Here is a 17,418-nt window from a genome sequence, read left to right as displayed (position 1 = left end):
TGTCCCCTTAGGTGGGGTTGTTGTAATAGGTAAGCATGAACCAGATACAGAAGATGACAAGAAATGTATGAAAAGATAAAATATAAATAATACAACAAGATGTTTGGATTTTGCAATGATATCTTACTTTAGTTGTGATCTCTATATGACGCCAAAGCTCTTCATCATGTTCTTTCAAAAATTATGACAACCGGGTAATTATGGCACGAATTCTAACATTGTTATTGTCAAGTTACAAATAGAAATGATCACGGAATCCACTCAACAACTCAACAAAACAAAAGAATGAGTCAACTTCAGCAGCGGCCTGTAAGAGTTCAATATGGAAATGTATGCATCAGATTTGGAGGATATAAAAATTTCTAGCTTTTATACATCAGTTTGTTACTCAATACTCAAATATGATGTCATGTCACATGCGAATATGTATTTGAAATGGGTGTGTTAAATTTAAAAAAAATCAAGTAGTATTTGGATACACCTTATAGGGTGATATCTCCTAAGTTCAAACCCATGTCTCTATATGCCTTAAGTAGAGTTTAAGCAAGTGTCAACTAAGTAAATGAAAATTTTCTTCATCATGTTGCTTGAGACAAGGAAAAAGTGGGAGTTGGTGGCAATTGTGCTGCAGATAGAAATGGGAAAAGACATGTTTGACAAGAACACCAAACGATAAACAAAATGTAAATCTCAAAGCTGAAAAAAGTGGAAGGTTCTGGAAGCAGAAAACACTTTTTTGGTTGCACCAACAAGTTTTGCGTAAAGAAAAACATTAAAACAAATAATACAAACTAGATAGGAAAGACAATGAGATCTTTATTGTCATTTCTTCATCGGGATCATTTCTGAATACATAAAATAGAGGTGCCAAGATTTCATTCATCCCTTGAACATATCTTATACATGGATTTAACTTGGAAAATACAATTAATATGTCCTTCAATGCATCCTAAATTAGCAAGGTATAATTCAGAAATGGCTTTGTTTCTCATATCAAAACTTGAGTCCAAAGGGTTAAACAACAAAATCACAAGAAAGAAATGCACACCCGGTTAGACTTTGCAAGCCCAAAAAAGTCACTTAATCTTTATCTAGAACTTAAAAGGAGGACATCTAAAAAATATTCGGCTCATCAACAACATGACTAACATCGCAAGAAAACTAAGCAAACAAATGGGGGAAAAACCTCTTTCTAAATGCTTGCTAAATCAGGAAAACTTTAGGGACTATAGAATAAAATAAATGGTAGATTCAATTAATAATTGAAAAATCATAACTCTCGTCGCTACTTTGTATAAACTGGTATAAAAATACAATTATAACTAGTAATGCTCAGTCATGTTCTCTCAACTAAGTATTGACCAAAAACTAGTATGTGTAGCATGAATTGTTTACCCCTCGTCTAACTTCTTGGATTTCTTACTATAATGCTATATAACACTGACAATTATAAATACCAAATATCATGATCTAATAATAACAGAGATAATCAGATAACACATTATAAAACATATGATTATTCTTAGTAAATTAAAGCTAGAGATATATATGGGATATATATTTTAATGCTAACAGCAACACAATTGTGCAAAAACTATTCGATCTTTTAATTATAATTCAGTAGATTTTACATCAAAGTGTAATACCCCTTCAATGTTTTTCACTTCTGTCCATATAGTTGTTATCATTCTTTCTTTCTTCTATCCTTAATGTCAACTAAGCACTAGAAGTCAGGCTCCAATAAAAACAAATGAACTAAATTAATGGGAGGAAGCTCAACTTAGCGTTCACAGTCTTTATTTAAAGCATTTAACATAAAAGAAAACACCACAGATGCAGTACAGTTCCAATAATTGATTTTCAAATAAGCCTAACAATATACCTGAAAGAATTGATTCCATATGCTACTTTCTCAAGGCTTAAAGGATGCTCTCCATGACTTACATGTGATCTTGAAAGCATACCACTGCTTTCAGATTCTGAATGATCATTGTCACGAACCGCAAACTTCTCCAACTTCCTTGACATTTTTGTCTGACTAGCCACAGAATATTCAAAAACCCAAAACTCTCACAGAAACAGAGAAAGATCGAACACACAAGATAACCCTAAAATGCTGCTGAAATTTTACCATGCCAGTAAACAAAGGAACTTATAATATCATACTTGCCCATAGTGTATGAAATCATTATAATGTAATTATTAATACACTATTTGGTTAAAGTATCTAGACAGTCTTGGTACTATAGTCAAATATAGTTAAAAGTGAAATTTAGCCCTTGTACAATATAATTGTGTAATTCAATCTTTTTATGGTATAAACAAGAAAAATCTATAACAATGTTCGTATAAAATCATCTAAATGTTGACATGAACTTCTAAAAGTTAACAAAGCATATGAGTCAAAAATTGACAAAACCATTGTTTTATAATAGAAGAAATCTATTTGTAGCTTAAGTTAATCTACAACTCTGTATTTTCATATTTCAGAAGCCCATCTTAGCATATAGACGGCTTTCCATTAATGCCAATATCAATTTTACTCATACTAGAGAATTATTTTTCGTATTTTTCAATAAATAAGATTGTTAATTTAATCTTTGTATGGTGTAAACAAGTTTAATTTACTGATAACAGTGTTTATGAAAAATCGTATAAATGTTGACATGAACTTCTAAAATCTGGCAAGTATATGAATTCAAACTTCACAGTGCATGTGTTTGTTAATAGGCAAAATTATTTTTTTTAGTTCCATCTACAGGTACATATTGTCATATTTCAGAAATCTGTGTCAACATTTAGACATTTCTCCAGTAACCCTTATTGATTTTACTTGCATGTGATGAAATCAAATATGAGATTAAATTATAAGGTTTTATAACTAAATTGCAGTTGTGACCTATAGGGATTTATCTATTACACTATTTTAACACGCAAAAGGAAACACTTACATGATTCATCAATAGCTCTTCTTTAAACTGTTTGTATTCGGACCTTTTCTTAGCTAATTCATACGACCACTGCACACGATCTGGTGGTAGATACCCTAATAATAACTGCCAGAGCAACCAAATAACCCTACCTCAACATTAATCCAAAAAGAAAAGCAAAGCAACTTTCAATGCATGGGAATTAACGATTCATTCGATTCAAAGACTAAAAATATAGGAATCTCAATAAATTTCAAAATTTCTCAGCAACAAAACAGAAAAGACAGAGACACCACCTTCCACTCTGTAGACTTGATTCCTACACCTTCAAGAATTCCCTACGACGCAATCTGCCGCAGTTCTCGCAAATTTACTACCTTCTTTGACATCTGACACGAAGAAGATGGGAATTAGAATGAAATAAAAAAGAAAAACAGTAAAACAATGGAGAATAATTAAAAACCTCGGTTAAAAGCTGAGTCTGGCGAGAGATATCATCCGGAGAATCGCCGGAAGAGCTAGCATTTTGGTTATTATTATTGCTATTATCGTCATTATTTTTATTAACTTGATCTCTGGATTCAGATTTGGGGGATATAGTAGTGGACTGAGGACTCGAGGCCGCAGCGGGAGGAGGCACGGGAACCAGAGGCTGAACAATTGGCTTGGAGACGGCATTGGAGGAGATGGAGGGAGAAGGGGAGTGATAGTGGATGCGGTCGTCGCCGCCGCTGAGAGTTGTGGACCACAATGAACTATTTAGCCAATCTGGTATTCCATCCATCCCCATTTCAAGGTTGGAACCGAGACTTGTTCTTCACAGAAATATAAATAATTTTAATATTTCTTTTGAAAAGTTTGAATTCGATCAAATCGATGAATGTTTGAGGGACTGATTTCAGAGTCGAAGAATTCGATTTATTATTTATTTGGGTAAACTAGAACGGGTTTATTTATTATTTATTTTAGGCTAAAATATATAGTTCCTGAATTAAAAGATGACTTTTAGAGATGACACACTGTTGAAAACATTTTGATATTTCGATATAACAAATTAAGTTAAATGAATTTTAAGATTTTCTAAGTATATTTGATATAATTATTCGAATATCAAAATATTACTCCAAATCTTTCAAATGTCATTTTTAATCCTTACTCAAGTGTAAAATTCAGTTTTAATCTTAAAATAATTTCAAAACAATTTTACAAAATATTTCGAAACATTTCAAAGCCAAAAATTTCAGATTGCTCAGAGGGAATCGATTCCCCCCAAGGGGGTACCGATTCCCCCTGAATGGTTTGGCTCCGAGAAAAAACAGAATGCTCGGAGGGAACCGATTCCCCCCCAAGGGGGTACCGATTCCCTCATGTTTAACGGACGAAATATTTGAATTTTACACTTAGGGAACCGATTCCCCATGAGGGGTGTATCGATTCCCCCATGCTCCAAGAAGAAATATTAATTGTTTTCACACTTAAACGGCTCCAATAACTTCATTAATGATCCCCAACATTCAGAAGTGATTCAAGGTGTATTTAAACAAGCTTAAAAGCTATTGATCAACAACAAGAAACAACAAGCAACTAGAATCAAGAGAGAATCAAAGAGAAAGCATCAAACCTCAAGTTTGAGCATTTCAAGCTTATTTTTCATTCAATATTCATTTTGCTTTCAAGAACACTACTTGTACTCAATTGTATTCATTCTTGAGTGTTCTTTTCTTTGTTTTAGAATTGTGCAAACAATCTACCTTGTGAGGATTTCCTTGTAAGTTTGCAAATTTGTATTGTTCTCTTTGGGAGAGAGTGTTATCAAGAATTTGGGGTATAATTCTTGAGGGTTTGTAAGGTTACTCTTTGTCCTCAAAAGAAAGACAAATTAGTGAATTTGTGGAAAATCCTTAGTGTGGATAGCTAAGGTAGTGGACGTAGACTTTGGTTGAGAAAGTCGAACCACTCTAAATCATTGTGCAATTACTTTCAATTTTCTGCAAAAGCTTCCACCAAATTTTAATTGCCAATTCACCCCCCCTCTTGGCCGATTCCGTCAATCGATTAACTCAACACACACAATGAAAAATGTACTCTGTGTGGTTGCTAAATTTTTTGGATTATGACTATTAAATATGGCATACATTATTGTAAGTCATAAATCGTTCAAATTTTAAGAAACATGACATTTTTTTATGACACGCATTTTTTGCAATACATAAATTAGCGTGTGTCATTGTTCGTTTGTCATTAAAGGTATATTTTCTTATAGTGTTTATGTCTTATTTTGATAATTAGATGACATGTATTTGAATTTAAGAAAAATACTATGGAATGTATTAAAGTTATAACTTTTGTAATACTACATCCCCTATTTTTTAATACTACAATACTAAAAAACTAGGGTTTTGACAATATACCTTTCGATTCGATTGCATCAACAAACAAACAACTATGTTTTCAAAAATACCTTGTTACTATTCCACAGCAACTAATACGTTGTGATCTCTAAAACCACGGTCGTGTTCTATTTATTTAATTGGTTTAGGGTTTCTTTTGATATGTTAACCAGTTATGTTATTTATATTTAATCGATAACATTACCCTTATCGAAGTCTCGATACTTTTGTGTAAGGTATTGGTACTTTCGAGATGTTTCATTTTTCAATTCTTTCCAATTCCTAAAGTATTAATACTATGATACATATACTTATAATAGTATCGGTACTGTCAACATATCCGGTAGTGCTTTACCGGTTTTGTCATATTGAAATCGCTTTTATCAAATTTCAACATGTTATATTGTCATTTATCGATGCATGAGTCTAAGGTATCGATATTTTATAGGCGTATTATTGCAATTCTTTTAAATTCCTAAAGTACCGATATTTGGTGCATATATTTTAAAAGTATCGATACAAATTTCAACCATTCTGATATCTCTTTACCGGTTTTGTCAAATTGAAACTGGTTTTTTATTTCTTTTCAATTTCTAAAGTATCGATACTATGATACATATACTTATAAAAATATCGATACCTTCAACATATCCGATACTATGCCTGAGATATTTTAACCGGATATGTTATTTATTTATCGATTTTGTCAAATTTTAACCGGTTTTGTCAAATTTTAACCGTTTTTGTCAATTTCTAATCGGTTTTTTTCAAATTCCTTACCTATATAAAAGTATCGATACTTATATAGACAATATTGATACTTGTATTTACGCCTATTATCAATATCTCGTAGATGTTGATCGTTACATTGTAAATTTACAATAACTTAAAAGTAAAGGTTTCAAATTCCATGTATCGATATTTTATACATGTGTATCGATACTTTGTGAGTACAAATTGTTGATAAGCATACCAAACTAAAGTATCGATACCATACAAAACGTATCAATACTTTCTATTTACGCCTATAATCATTAAAACGGCAGACTTTTACCGTTTACATTGTAAATTTACCTAAAACTTTTAAGTAATCGGTTTCGAAATTTCGTGTATCAATACTTTTTGCGTGCAAATTGTTTGAGATGCATACTGGAGTAAAAGTTTCGATACTGGAATAATAAGTATCGATACTTTATGTTTACGCCTATTATCATTAAATCGGTAGATTTTTACCATTTACATTGTAAATTTACCTATTATTGTAAGAAATAGGTTTCGAAATTCTAAGTATCAAACTTTGTTGTCAAAATTATAAAAATTGATACTTTAATAATGTGTATCGATACATTTGCACGCAGATTGTTGTACAAGCATACTGAATTTGGAGTAGGTGTACAACACTTTAATAACTAGTATTGATATTTCAACAATCCTCAAATATAAAATACAGATATGTGTACAATATTGTCGATACATAAACTATGCAAGTAATGTTTCAAAATTAATATTGTCGATACATGGAGTATGTGTACAATATTGTTATTTCATTCATCTTTATCAAATGATATGGAGCAATCAACTAACAACTCTTCGGAAAATCCCGACCAATCACCAACAACGCTTCGGAGATCAAATGTTATGATATTCGGAGCAATCAACCAACATGAAACTGAGGAAAATCCCGACCATCATAATTTTGAGGAACAAGATGAAAGATTGGATATGTGAAGAATGCCTTCCGGGTCGAATCTATTTCATCCAACTCATGAAGAAAGGATAACCATAAACCGAAACCGTCTAAGAGAAACATAGTTGATGTAGAAGCAACTGTATATTTAAAATCTCGAAGGTGATGCATTTGGTTCTCGAAATATAAAGCGGTTTACTTACTATAATTCATTCAATCATACTGTCAACATTTAAAATTTGTAATCAATTTAAAGTACTTAAATACTTTAATCAAATTATCATTTCAACAACAATTACACAAATACATTGATACTTACTAGAAGTACATAATCCACCCAGTGGTTACTTTCGATTTACTTCATTGTTGATACTCTCGGACTCCATTTCAATGTCATCTTCGCGAACAACAATTGCAAGATCCATTGACTTCATTTTTCCTTCATATATCAGTTTATGACATTCAGCATTAATTAACTCAAATCAAATCAAATACAAGTTACATACAGTTTATTCAATAAACAAGTATAGATAACTAACCTTATAGTAAAACAGATTCCTTCAAAGGAATGAGAATACTCTCTACTACAAGTATCGGTACCTTTATACAACCTACAATATCATTTTCTACATATAATATTATATAAAAGTATCGATATTTATTTTCTACCTATAATATCACTTTCTAACTGTAATCGGTCCCAAATCCTTCTTTGCTTTGAAAAAGCCAAACCCATAAACCTAATCCCTAATTTAAAATATTGTAATACTAAAAAAACTAGGTTTCTTTCAAAGGAATGGGAATACTCTCTATTACAAGTATCGGTACCTTTATACAACCTACAATATCATTTCTACCTATAATATTATATAAAAGTGTCGATATTTATTTTCTACCTAGAATATCACTTTTACCTATAATCGGTCTCAAATGTTTCTTTACTTCAAAAACCCTAAACCCATAAACCTAACCCCTATTTCCAATTACTGTAATACTAAAAAACTAGGGTTTCGACAACGTGCTTTTCGATTCGATTACAGTAACAAACAAACAACTACGCTTTCAAAAACACATTGCTTCTATTTCGCAACAACTAATACGCTTCGATTTTGAAGACTACGACCGTCTTCTATATATTTCAGAGGAAATGTAGCTATGCCTTTGATATTTTAACCGGATATGTTATTTATATTTAATCGATACAATTACCCAAGTCTCGATACTTTTGTGTAAGGTATCAATACTTTCGATACGTTTTCATTTTTTTCATTTCTTTTCAATTCCTAAAGTACCTATACTATGAAACATATACTTATAAAAGTATAGATACATTCACATATCCGGTAGCGCTTTACTGGTTTTTTCATATTGAAACTAATTTTGTCAAATTTGAACATATTATATTGTCATGTATCGATACATGTGTCTAAGGTATCGATACTTTATAGGCGCTATTATTGCAATTCTTTTAAATTCCTAAAGTACCGATACTTTGGTGCATATACTTAGAAAAGTATCGATACAAATTTCAACCATTCCAGTATCTCTACCGATTTTGTCAACCTCAAATCGGTTTTGTCAAACTTCAACTTGTTATATTGTCATTTATCGATACATGTGTGTAAAGTATCGATACTTTCGAGGAATTTTCCTTTTTCATTTCTTTTAAATTCCTAGAGTACCGATACTTTGGTATATATACACCTATAGATACAAATTTCAACAATTTCGGTAGCTTTTTACTGGTTTTGTCAAATTTCAGCCGATTTTGTCAATTTCCAATCGGTTTTGTCCAATTCATTACTTGTTTTGTCAAATTGAAACCGGATTTCTCAAATTTCAACCTGTTATATTCTCATGTATCGATACATGTGTGTAAGGTATCAATACTTTATAGGCGCTTTTATTGCAATTCTTTGGAATCACTAAAGTACTGGTACTTTTATACATACACTTATAAAGGTATCGATGCATGTTTACTTTTAAACCGGTTTTCATCATTTTCTTATATATTACTATATATATTTTTGTGTACGATATCATTACCTACCAAAAAACTAAGTTTATTGGTTGTCAATTTTTTTAATATTTCTTCATATTTTTCACCTACAACTTTATTATTACTCATCATTTTCGATAATGCTAAATCGACTTTATTAAGTATCTTCTTAATTTTCGATCACGCCGTTTATTATCCATATATTAATTCGCTTTTCCTGAGAAAACTTATATTCTGACATATCCGACACCCATTTTCCTTTGTCAATGTCATATCAGATGCATGTTTTCTGCCATTCCCATATGGAATCTGGGTGTTCAGTTTAGATACATGTCCCACACTAGTACAACACTCGTGATTTGAGGTTGACTTAAAATCGACATCCAACAACATATGTCCAAATCTAATTTATTACCATCATATAAACTAATAATAATTTAAAATTTAAAGCACTCATCCTTCACAGATAGCCTTGACGCAATAAGGAAACACTATGATGAACCGACCCACACAATAGACAATGTCGGTCCAATTACACTGTTCCTTTGAAAAAATTCTTTTCATGTTCTGTGAAAAGCAGAAAAACTATGAAGAATTGATCAAATTAAAGAACCCCCCTTTTTTTTACTTTCTTTTTCCTACAACAGGATTATGCAATTTTGTCATCGAAATGAAGGAATCACAGCCCTACATGTTCGGGTGTAAATGATGAGTGAACAACCTTGTTTTGTCTCCCAGCTAGCCAAGCCAGAGTTCTCCTTGCAAAGGATCGGGTTTTGGCTTGTGAATCTAAGCTATGACACCTCTGTTTTTCTTCATCATTGTGCGAATATCGAAATGAAAACGCCCTTCTCGATGAACCAACGCTACAACTCCGCCTGTCCTTTCCCCGAAGCCAAATTTTCGATATCGAGAAGCTTTCTTTGTTGGTCTTACCGATATACTTGCCATTGTCGTCGGTGCTGGTAGTGGCCGTAGTTACGAAACCATTGAACCCTCTCCTTGATTCACAATCGCATTCGGACATGGCCGGCTGGTGACCGGGTGTTAATGGCAAACAAGTCATCTCCTCGATGGTTTCTTCAATGGGGTCCTTATTGGTACTCGTAAGAATGAATTCTCATCCATTACGTACCCAAAAGACCCCATCGAGAAACACCTCCTGGAATCGACGTTGTTGTTATTACTACTGCAACCTTCAAGGCCGTCAATATTTCTAAGCTTGCCTAGCTTAACAGGCACAACTTTCCCCCAGAATCCACCATTACTTCTGGTTGGTTGGCTTCATCTTTTTCCTGGATTTCACATGATTCGATGTCTCCAGAAAGACCCAGACTGGAATTTGATCTCAGAACTGAACTGCTTCTTCCCACAACACTTTCACCCACAATCTCAGTCTCTCTGGAGCTGTGAATCCCAGATTCAAGAGCATAAACAAGGGGTGAAGGTGAAGAGAAATCAGGGAGTAAGATAGATCTACACAAAGGGCAAGTGGAATGTGACAAAAGCCAAGTGTCAATACACTCCAGTGAAAGGCATGGCTGCAATTCGGCAACAATCTAAGCTTATCTTCGGGCTCGAATTCACACAAGCAAACCGCACAATCAAAAGGGTTCTGCACACCTATGATGGATTTGTAGTGAAAAACAGGGAGAGTATCGATTACAGATTGATCGACACCAGCATCATGAAGATGGAATGTTGCAGCAACTGACCTTGGAGGGCGGTCACATTGTCCGAATCCCGGGGCTCTCTATTCGAAGGTCTCAACAAAAATCTAACTGCCAGGTGAATCAAACCGGACACAAAGATAATGATGGCTAGGATTATGATGATTAGTAATACAGTTGGACTAACCTTGTTCAGACCGGAAGTATCAGATCGCAAGCTTTGTGGTGATTGAGGGAGGTAATATGGCTGCTCTGTTGGAGAAAGATATTGGACTAGTTTTCTTTGATGGAAAACCCAGTCCATTGTGTAGGTGGAGAGAGATGGATTCAATTTAAAAAAGATTGAAACTTTAGCTTTGTATCATACTCTTGCAAGGACCTTTGACCGCCGAATGGGAAAATAGTGGGAGAGACTGTAAAGACTTGAATATGTGCTTGCTTTTAAAGGTTACATATCAATGGTTCCGTAAGCTGAATTTCCTGCTTCATTTTTCAGTATAGTTTTCAACGTAGTGATTTAGTGGGGTAACAAATATGTTATAAATATAAACTATAATAATAAATTAAATGAGAAAATGTATTTGAATTTATTAGTAAATTCAAAAATTTTAAATCTTCATATTAGAATCTTAAATTTTATGATTTAATCTTTCAAATTAATAAATAAGTCTTTTATAGAAAAACACAAATTAATTTATAAAGAATTGTTATTATTCTTAGAGGTCACGGGTTAGAGCACCATCGACTGACATAGGTGATTGAGCGTTCATTGTTAAATAGTTAAAAGTATTTAAAACAAATAATAATTTATAATCACTTTAGCTTAATAAAAAAATATTTTATAGAAAATGTTTTTATTATTCTAAAGATGAGGTATCCGAAAAGCTAATTTGTGTATAATTTCAGACCATAATCTTAATAAAAAAAATTTAATACATTAACCTTAATTTCTTATCATTTTCTCGTCAATTAGAAATTAGTTATTTAGTATTATGCACTTATGCTACATGTACTTTATTCAAGACTTGAGCGTTGGATATAGGAATAAAAAAAGGGTAAAGTACAAAAATGGTCCCCTGACTATAGAGTACCATTTTATTAAGTCATTCGACCATTAAAAGTTACAAAATTATCCTTCAATTATAGAGTGTTGTTTTGTTGAGTTCCTACACTATTAAAGTTGCAAAATGGTTAACCGACTAATCATTATGTTCCAAGCTCGTCATTTTTCTTTAAAATATTTGATGGTATTATGAGATGAACATTAACATACTGATTATGATATGATAAAATTCGATCCCGAAATATCAAACGATTATTATATCTCAGTCATCATATTAGCGACCAACTTAGACAACTGATAATGTTTTAACGAAAAATGATGAATTTGGAAAGTAATGAACAGTTGAGTGTCCATTTTGTAACTTTTAATAGTAGAAGGACTTAAAAAAATTTATAATGAGGGACCATTTGTACAATTTATCCAAAAAACCAAACCCTAAAAAATATTCTCTCCGACCATTCGCTTTTTCTCTCTTTTCTTTAATGGGAGGTGGTACTAGCCTTAGTGACGGTCACCGACCACATGTGTTCCATGTTTTCTTTATTTTCTTATATCGCATCTTGATTTTTTCTTTTCTTTTTTTGTTTTTCAATAATTTTATCTTTATGAAACATTTTCTTCTGTCTTTTGGCACTTTTTTTGTCGTTTGACTGCTTTTTTTTCTTTCATTTAATTTTTTTCAGGGTTGAATTTGACTGCCTCAACTAATCAAGAAGGCGCTTATTTGTTATCATGTTGATCTTCCCTGTTTTGGACCCACAGATTGGATTTGGATACGAGATTTGCGTTCGGAGATAGTTTTCTCACAACCTTTGACTCTGATTTGCAATTTTCGATGGTTTTTCAATAATTTAATCCACTTTTGTGATTTGTTTGTCGATACAATCAGATCTATTCGTATCAATTCTTATATTCGATTTTTTTTAGGTTTTTAACATTTTCTTTGTTATATGATCTTAAGTGGCAACTTTTTTATGTTAATGATTATAGGGATATGTCCTAATTATATGTTCATTTTCATGTTTGATATATATATTTTATTTTTAATAAAACTAGTGGTTTCTATTTGCGTAAAAGAAAAGACTTGAGTGTTAAAAAGCCCCTAAACTTTTGAGAGAAAAATCAGTTAAACCCATAATTGTTTTTGTACTCAATTGAGCCCTTAAACTAAAAAAAACAATGTGGTTCTTTGACCGATGAAAATCATCGTTAATAGTGATAGTATTGACATGACAATCTACGATACTAACATCGTGATTCATATATGCAGACATATCATTTCGCATGTGAATGATGACGTGATAAAGGAGTGTAATTAATTTTTAAAATTGATGATTGTTGAGTTAATCGATTGCTGGAAATGGCCAAGAGGGGGGTGAATTGGCAATTAAAATTTTGGTGGAAGCTTTTGCAGAAAATTGAAAATATTTGCACAACGATTTAGAGTGGTTCGACTTTCTCAACCAAAGTCTACGTCCACTACCTTAGCTATCCACACTAAGGATTTTCCAACAAATTCACTAATTTGTTCTTTCTTTTGAGGACAAAGAGTAACCTTACAACTCCCTCAAGAATTATACCCCAAATTCTTGAGCACACTCTTTTTCAAAGAGAAATACACAAATTTGCAAACTTACAAGGAAAACTTCACAAGGTAAGATGTTTGCACAATTCTATAACAAGAAAAGAACACTAAAAATAATTACAAATGAGCACAAATGGTGTTCTTGAACGCAAAATGAATATTGAAAGGAAAATTGGCTTGATTTGCACAAACTTGGTGTTTGATGCTTTCTCTCTTGTTTCTCTATTTTTTCTTGTTGATCAAAGGCTTCAGAACTTATTTAAATACTCCCTCAATTGATTCTGAACGTTGGGGATGATTAGTGGAGTCAATGGAGCCGTTTAAGTGTGAAAACCATTAATACAACAGCTTGGAGCGTGTGGGGGGAATCGGTTCCCTAAGTGTAAAATTCAAATATTTCGACCGTTGAATTGTGGGGGGAATCGGTTCCCTCCGAGCATACTGGAATTCTCGGAGCCAAACCATTCAGGGGGAATCGGTACCCCCTTGGGGGGAAATCGGTTCCCTCTGGACAAACTGTAATTTTTGGCTTTGAAACGGTTCGAAATACTTTGTAAAATTGTTTTAAAATTATTTTAATATTAAAACTTAATTTTACATTTTAGTAAGGATTTAAAATAAACTTTGAAATACTTTGAGTAATATTTTGATATTCAATTAATATATCGAATGTTCTTAGAAAAATATTTTTCAAAATTAAAATTCTTTTAATTTAATTTGTTATTTCGAAACATCAAAATGTTTTCAACAATCTCCCCCTTTTTGATATAACAAAACATTTTAAGATTTTCTAATTTCAAATTGAATTTTGATTTTGAAAATACTACTTCCCCTTACTTTAACAATACTCCTATTCAAAAACACAAACATTTCTCCCCCTTTTTTGTTAAATCAAAAAGACCTTTAAAATATTTTAAACAAGTTTTTGAAAAAACAATTAGCCAATTGATAACTAAATATAACGTAAGCTGCTAAGATCATAATCAATAGAAAGATTAGCCATTAGTTCCAATATTCATAAACAATGTGAAATGACAAAAATTGGTCATAATGCAACTAATATGTAAATGATGCAAAAATAAACATTAAGCTCAAAATGAAAGTGAAAATCATACCAAATATATAAGCATGTAAGTTCAAAAATCCAATTATCTAACAAATTCAAACACCCAAAATAAAATAATCCATGAACATCAAAATGTTTCACAATTAAAAGTTCTGAGTTTGGGACGATAAACCCATTGACCCAAAGACCGAGTTTGATAAACAAATTACTAAGGAGACAACCATAAACCAAGGTTTCTATATTCTTGGAAGGAACAATGTTTATGGAAACTCACTAAAGATGATCTGTGGCAGATTAATCTTCTTTTTATGTTGGATACAATATATCCACCATATATCTATGTTCCTAAGGGAGGAGTACCTACCTCCGGATGGTCTAAACCACCAAGAGATCAAATAATGAAGGAATCTATCACAATGAGTTCTTAGGGTACTCTCGCTATCCTTAGACTTATAGGGTGAAAACATAGTCTTCTTTCATTAAACCTGAGTTATCTAGTCCAAAATGGATAGCGATTGTTCCGGAGTCAATAAAAATGAATTGTCCTAAAAGATAGGATCAAATTGCTATAGTTTCAGATCAGAGCTAGTTTTGGACACATACCACATTGGAATAGAAAATGCTGACTAATTGATGATAAACCAAATGTTTGAGTTTAAAGAGTTTATCAAACTTCTAGGATTTAAGAGTAGGAAGATATTGGAAGTCCATATCTTCTATAGCTTGGATCGAAGGGATACACTCTTCCCAGATTTTATATGACTCAAAACAAGTATGGTACATATGGTATAGATCTTGTCCACAATCAGGTACGTTGAAACAAGAGTTCATAATGGTCATATTTGGGTTATTTGGATTGGGTGGAGGAATAAGAGGTTGATTTTGACTTGAGCTACTAGACAATGTCCTAGGTCGTTTAGGATTTGACATGGTTTAAGAATCAGAATAGAATATGTAACCTGCAAATTTAAACACATGTATGCAATATAATCAAACCCAAAAGTCAAATGAGTCCTCAATATTTCAAGGTTCTCTAAACCGAATCCTAAAGGGAAATATTTTGAAAACCTATTTGGAAAATAATGTTTGAAAATCATAATGCGTATAGTTTTTATGAAAACATAATTGAATCAAAAACATCAATTAAAACAACAATTTTTGATTTTTTTATTTCGAAATTTAAAGATAGTTTTGAAAAATTGAGTGTTTTGACGAAATTGGTTGTAAAATCATCATATAACCAATGCCCGATGTAATGTTCATCTTAGAACTAATCAAAACTAGTCCTAAGTTCAAAAATCAATGAAATAGAGGATTTTGAAATATTACCTTGAAAATTTAGATTTTATGAGAATGTGATGTTGTTTGCAAGGATTAGAAGTTGAAGAACGATCTAATTCTGACTTGTATTTGATGATTTTGGCAAAAATGGAGATTTAGAGAGAAAGAGAGGATGAACGACGTTTAAGAAAGAAGAGAGGTTTTGAGAGAATGGGTTTTCTGGTCGTGATATATCTAGAACCCGTGGGGGGTATCGATTCCCTCAAGGAGGGAATCGGTTCCCATTCAAAGGGGGAATCGGTTCCCCTTCAAGGGGGTATCGATTCCCTCTGCCCTATAATTAAAAAATATGTATTTTAAACACTCAAAATGCTAAATTAATCTTCTCTAGTGGTATTGGCAACTCATATATCAAAAATTAATTATGTTCAATCAATCAAATTAATCCTTAAACTACATTTGAACATAAAATTAATTTTTATCAAGAATCATAAACTCCCCCTAACTAATAGCAATGAATGTAATCAAAAAAACTATTATAACCATTTTTCATTTAGTCTTAAAAGTGTTAAAATTATTTTAAACACTAAGTGAAGATAGGTCAGTTAAACCTAATTATCTCCTAAGTGTCCAAAAACGTTCCTTGTCTAAAGGTCTTGTAAAGATATCCGCTAATTGATGCAAAGTATCAACAAATTCTAAAACTACATCTTCCTTAGTGACATGGTCTCTAATGAAGTGATGTATTATTTCAATGTGCTTAGTTCTAGAGTGTTGGATGAGATTTTTAGTGAGACAAATAGCGCTAGTATTGTCACACTTGATAGGAATGGTACCTACTTCAATTCTATAATAAAAAATTTGTTGTTTCATCCATAAAACTTGTGCACAACAACTACCAGCTGAAATGTATTCGGCTTCAGTGGTAGATAATGCAACATAATTTTGTTTCTTTGAAAACCAAGAAATTAGCATATTTCCAAGGAATTGGCAAGTACCAGAGGTTCTTTTCCTATCTAATTTGCATCCTCCATAATCCGCATCAGAAAAGGCATGCAAGCTAAAGCTAGAGTCTCTAGGATACCAAAGTCCTAAGCTAGGAGTGTCCTTAAGGTATCTAAAGATTCTCTTAACAGCTAGTAAATGTGATTCCTTAGGACATGATTGAAATCTAGCACATAAGCAAACACTAAACATAATGTCTGGTCTAGTTACAGTTAGATAGAGCAAAGAACCAATCATTGACCTATATAATTTAACATCCATACATTTACCTCCTTCATTCAAGTCAAGCTTTGTAGAAGAGCTCATTGGAGTGTCATGAGGTTTCCCATTTTTCAGTCCAAACTTCTTGAGCATATCTTTGACGTACATAGCTTGATTGATGAAGATGCCATCTTTTCTTTGCTTGATTTGGATTTCCAAGAAAAATGAGAGCTCCCCCATCATGCTCATTTCGAATTCGCTTTGCATTAGCCTGGAAAATTCTTGGCAAAGAACATCATTAGTAGAACCAAATATTATATCATCAACATAAATTTGAACTACTAATAAATCTTTACCTTTATGCTTTAAAAACAATGTAGTGTCAACCTTCCCTTTTAAAAAACCTTTTTCAATTAAAAAATTTGACAATCTTTCATACCAAGCTCTAGGAGCTTGTTTTAAACCATAAAGTGCTTTTGTCAATTTAAAAACATGATCTGGATATTTTGAATCTTCAAAACCTGGAGGTTGTTCCACATAC

The 17,418-nt window shown here is 32.3% G+C and overlaps 2 pseudogenes; both read right to left on the bottom strand.

Moving 5' to 3' along the window:
- Positions 1 to 232: 232 nt before the first annotated feature.
- Positions 233 to 3,720, bottom strand: LOC120174072 (annotated as a pseudogene).
- A 5,921-nt stretch (positions 3,721 to 9,641) lies between these two features.
- LOC120174096 lies at positions 9,642 to 11,027 on the bottom strand (annotated as a pseudogene).
- Between the last annotated feature and the right edge of the window lie 6,391 nt (positions 11,028 to 17,418).

The sequence above is a fragment of the Hibiscus syriacus genome, unplaced genomic scaffold, assembly GCF_006381635.1.
Source record: "Hibiscus syriacus cultivar Baekdansim isolate YM2019G1 unplaced genomic scaffold, ASM638163v2 tig00112000_pilon, whole genome shotgun sequence".
Taxonomy (NCBI): Eukaryota; Viridiplantae; Streptophyta; class Magnoliopsida; order Malvales; family Malvaceae; genus Hibiscus; species Hibiscus syriacus.
This window is presented reverse-complemented; position numbering and strand designations above follow the sequence as displayed.